The sequence below is a fragment of the Triticum urartu genome, chromosome 2A, assembly GCF_056163025.1.
Source record: "Triticum urartu cultivar PI428250 chromosome 2A, HENAU_Tu73, whole genome shotgun sequence".
NCBI lineage: Eukaryota > Viridiplantae > Streptophyta > Magnoliopsida > Poales > Poaceae > Triticum > Triticum urartu.
Window position 1 is genome coordinate 577,303,969 of NC_141874.1, and position 5,780 is coordinate 577,309,748.

The window sequence follows — 5,780 nt, forward strand, 5'->3', positions numbered from 1 at the left end:
GGTCTTCCCTTTATCTTTGAAGTAAGATGCATTGACATGGTATAGGCTATGTGATGATACGTGGTCATGGAACTACAAACGATTGAAATTGGAATTTCATCAGAAGTTTTATCCTATGCATCTTGTTCATCGTCATCACAATTATATATATAATTTCTGGCCTCGCGAAGGAGAAAGCATCGCTCAAGCTTGGGGGAGGCTTAAATCAATGTTATATTCATGCCCCAATCATGAGCTCTCAAAAGAAATGATTATTCAAAATTTATATGCTCGGCTTTCTGATAACAATCGCACCATGCTCGATACTTCTTGTGCTGGCTCTTTTATGACGAAGACTATTGAATTCAAATGGCATTTATTGGAAAGAATTAAATGAAACTCTGAAGATTGGAACCTCGACGAAGGTAAGAGGTCAGGTATGACACCTAAATTTGATTGTGTTAAATCTTTTATGGATACCAATGTTTTCCATAAATTTAGCACTAAATATGGACTTGACTCTAAAATAGTAGCTTCTTTCTGTGAATCTTTTGCTACTCATGTTGATCTCCCTAGGGAGAAGTGGTTTAAATATCATCCTCCCATAGAAGTAAAAGTAGCTGCACCTATTAAAGTTGAAGAAAAGACTATCACTTATAATGATCCTATTGTTCCTACTTCTTATGTTGAGAAACCACCTTTCCCTGTTAGGATAAAGGATCATGCTAAAGCTTCAACTGTGGTTCGTAAAAGCAATATTAGAACCTATCCACCTCCTGAGCAAATTAAAGTTGAACCTAATATTGCTATTGTTAAAGATCTCTTGTTTGATAATATTGATGGGCATGTTATTCATTTTCATGATGAAACTGCTAGAATTGCTAAACCATGTGCTAAAGATAAACCTAGATCTTTGGTAGGCATGCCTGTTATTTCTGTTAAAATAGGAGATCATTGTTATCATGGCTTATGTGATATGGGTGCCAGTGCTAGTGCTATACCTTTTGACTTATACAAAGAAATTATGCATGACATTGCACCCGCTGAGATAGAAGATATTGATGTTACAATTAAGCTTGCCAATAGAGATACTATTTCACCAATGGGAATCATTAGAGATGTTGAAGTCTTGTGTGGGAAAACTAAATATCTTGCTGATTTTCTTGTTCTTGGTTCCCCACAAGATAGCTTTTGTCCCATTATATTTGGTAGACCCTTCTTGAACACTGTTAATGCTAAGATAGATTGCAAAAAGGATGTTGTTACTATTGGTTTAGGTGATATGTCTCATGAGTTCAACTTTTCTAAATTTCGTAGACAACACCATGAAGAGGAATTGCCTAGTAAAGATGAAATTATTGGTCTTGCTTCTATTGCCGTACCTCCTAGTGATCCTTTAGAACAATATTTGCTAGACCATGAAAACGATATGTTTATGAATGAAAGAAGGGAAATAGATGAAGTATTCTTTAAACAGGAACCCATCCTGAAACACAATTTGCCTATTGAAATCCTAGGGGATCCTCCTCCACCTAAGGGTGATCCTGTGTTTGAGCTTAAACTGTTACCTGATACTCTTAAATATGCTTATCTTGATGAGAAAAAGATAGATCCTGTTATTATTAGTGCTAACCTTTCAGAGATTGAAGAAGAGAGATTATTGAAAACTCTGAAGAAGCACCGTGCGCTACTATTGGATATACTCTTGATGATCTCAAGGGCATTAGTCCCACTCTGTGTCAACATAAAATAAATTTGGAGGAAGATGCCAAACCAGTTCGTGATTATCAACGACGGCTGAATCCTAAGATGAAGGAAGTGGTAAGAAAGGAAATACTAAAGCTTCTTAAGGCAGGTATAATTTATCCCGTTGCTGATAGTCAGTGGGTAAGTCCTGCCCATTGTGTCCCTAAGAAGGGATGTATTACTGTCGTTCCTAATGATAAAGATGAGTTGATCCCGCAAAGAATTATTACAAGTTATAGGATGGTAATTGATTTTTGCAAATTAAATAAAGCTACTAAAAAGATCATTACCCCTTACCTTTTATCGATCAAATGCTAGAAAGATTATCCAAACATACACATTTTTGCTTTCTAGATGGCTATTATGGTTTCTCTCAAATACCTGTGTCAGCCAATGATCAATCAAAGACTACTTTTACTTACGCTTTTGGTACTTTTGCTTATAGACGTATGCCTTTTGGTTTATGTAATGCACCTGCTACCTTTCAAAGATGCATGATGGCTATATTCTCTGACTTTTGTGAAAAGATTTGTGAGGTTTTCATGGACGATTTTTCCGTCTATGGATCCTCTTTTGATGATTGCTTAAGCAACCTTGATCGAGTTTTGCAGAGATGTGAAGAAACTAATCTTGTCTTGAATTGGGAAAAGTGCCACTTTATGGTTAATGAAGGTATTGTCTTGGGGCATAAAGTTTCTGAAAGAGGTATTGAGGTTGATAAAGCCAAGGTTGATGCTATTGAAAAGATACCATGTCCCAAGGACATCAAAGGTATAAGAAGTTTCCTTGGTCATGCCGGTTTTTATAGGAGGTTCATGACGGTCTTATCCAAAATTTCTCGGCCTCTGACTAATTTATTACAAAAAGATATACCATTTTTTATGATGATTGTGTAGAAGCATTTGAAATACTTAAGAAAGCATTGATCTCTTCACCGATTGTTCAGCCACCTGATTGGAATTTACCCTTTGAAATTATGTGTGATGGTAGTGATTATGCTGTAGGTGCTGTTCTAGGGCAAAGAGTTGATAAGAAATTAAATGTTATTCAATATGCTAGTAAAACTCTAGATAATGCCCAGAGAAATTATGCTACTACTGAAAAAGAATTCTTAGCAGTTGTATTTGCTTGTGATAACTTCAGACCTTATATTGTTGAATCTAAAGTAACTATTCACACAGACCATGCTGCTATTAAATATCTTATGGAAAAGAAAGATGCTAAGCCTAGACTTATTAGATGGGTTCTCTTGCTACAAGAATTTGATTTTCATATTATTGATAGAAAGGGAGTTGAAAACCTCGTTGCGGACAACTTGTCTAGGTTAGAAAACGTTATTAATGACCCACTACCTATTGATGATAGCTTTCCTGATGAACAATTAAATGTCATAAATGCTTCTCATACTGCTCCATGGTATGTTGATTATGCTAATTATATTGTTGCTAAATTTATACCACCTAGTTTCACATACCAGCAAAATAAAAAGTTTTTCTATGATTTGAGACATTACTTTTGGTATGACCCACATCTTTATAAAGAAGGAGTAGATGGTGTTATTAGACGTTGTGTACCTGAGCATGAACAGGAACAGATCCTACGCAAGTGTCACTCCGAGGCTTATGGAGGACACCATGCTGGAGATAGAACTGCACACAAGGTATTGCAATCCAGTTTTTATTGGCATACTCTCTTCAAGGATGCCCGTAAGTTTGTCTTGTCTTGTGATGAATGCCAAAGAATTGGTAATATTAGTAGACGTCAAGAAATGCCTATGAATTATTCACTTGTTATTGAACATTTTGATGTTTGGGGCTTTGATTATATGGGACCTTTTCCTGCCTCTAATGGATATACACATATTTTAGTTGTTGTTGATTACGTTACTAAATGGGTAGAAGCTATTCCAACTAGTAGTGCTGATCATAACACTTCTATTAAAATGCTTAAAGAAGCTATTTTTCCAAGGTTTGGAGTCCTTAGATATTTAATGACTGATGGTGGTTCACATTTTATTCATGGTGCTTTTCGTAAAATGCTTGCTAAATATGATGTTAATCATAGAATTGCATCTCCTTATCACCCACAGTCTAGTGGTCAAGTAGAATTGAGTAATAGAGAACTCAAATTAATTTTGGAAAAGACTATTAATAGATCTAGAAAGAATTGGTCCAAGAAACTTGATGATGCATTTTGGGCCTATAGAACTGCATATAAAAATCCTATGGGTATGTCTCCGTATAAAATGGTTTATGGAAAAGCATGTCACTTACCTCTCGAACTAGAACATAAGGCTTATTGAGGTATTAAAGAGCTTAATTATGATTTCAAACTTGCCGTTGAGAAGAGGTTATTGGACATTAGGTCACTTGATGAATGCAGAACCCAAGCCTATGAGAATGCCAAATTATTTAAAGAAAAATTTAAAAGATGGCATGACAAAAGAATACAAAAGCATGAGTTTAATATAGGTGATTATGTATTATTATACAACTCTCGTTTAAGATTTTTTGCAAGAAAACTTCTCTCTAAATGGGAAGGTCCTTATGTTATTGAGGAGGTCTTTCATTCCGGCGCCATAAAAATCAACAACTTCGAAGGCACAAATCCGAAGGTGGTGAATGGTCAAAGAATTAAACATTATATCTCAGGTAATCCTATAAATTTTGAAACCAATGTTATTGAAACCGTAACCCCGGAGGAATACATAAAGGACACTTTCTGGAACGTTTCAGACTCCGAAAAGGAATAGGTATGTGGTACGGTAAGTAAACCGACTCCAAAACAGTTCTAATGGAAATTTTCTTCCGTTTTGGAATATTTAGAAAAATAGAAAAATAAGAAGCAGTCTGGGAAGGACACGAGGGCTCCACGAGGGTGGAGGGCGCGCCCTACCCGCCTGGGCGCGCCCCCTACCTCGTGGGCACCTCGTGTGCTCTCCGGACTCCGTTTTCTTACACGTTACATATTTTGGTCGGTAAAAAATCATTATATAATCTCTCAGAGGTTTTGACTCCCGTATCACGCAAATATCTCTTGTCTTTGTTTCGAGCTATTTTTCTGACAGATCTAGGTCATCGTGTCGTCTTCAAGTGTCCCCAAGGACAAGTTTTTCGAGAAGGTCATCAACCCTTACCTCGCGGAAGTGCTCCAACACCCTCAAACCATTGAGATGCGTGAGGGGGTGCTGCACATCCATGATGCTGAGGGGCCAAGGAGGACTGGATGCGTGGAAACAAGGCTCGAGGCAATGGAGCAACAATTTTTCAGGTGCCAGGAGATGGTGGAGCGTGGACTTGACTCCAATCACATTATGATAACGGAGTTAACCAACAACCACAAGATGGATGCCAAGGACAATGGGGAGGCCATCTTCAAGCTTCACGAGAAAATCGAGCACCTCCAAGCCCAGATCTATGACCTGCAAAACCAAAACTGTGAGTATGAGTATAGATTCAAGAGGATGAGTTTGGCTGCAGATTTGAGGATTTAGGAGACTCGATCATCCTTCTATGATGGCGAGCCTATGCCTTGGAAGAAGGATGACAAGCCTACATCATCAACAACTCCACCCTCTCCACCAACAAAGAAGAATTGAGTATCTGGTATGGGCACTCCCCTTGGCAACTGCCAAGCTTGGGGGAGTGCCCCAGTATTGTATCACCATCACTTTTATCTTTACCGTTTTTCTTAGTTCGATCCTTTTGATAATATCTAGTAAAATAAAGTTTTAGTATGATCTAGTTGTGAGTTTTGCTTTATGATCCTTCTATGTAATCGAGTCCGTGAGCTGTATATAATAAAGATTAGTGTTGAGTCAAGGGCTTGATTATTTTTCCATTATCTTAAGTGAATAAAAGAAAAGAGAAAGAATAAAAAGAAACAAAGAGATCATATGGATCTTATGGAGAGTAATGAGCTCACATAGAAAGAGTATGATGAATAAAAGCTGTTGAGAGTTGACAAACATAGTTTTGGTCATCGTTGCAATTAATAGAAAGTAATAAAGAAAGAGAGGTCTTCACATATAAATATACTATCTTGGACATCTTTTA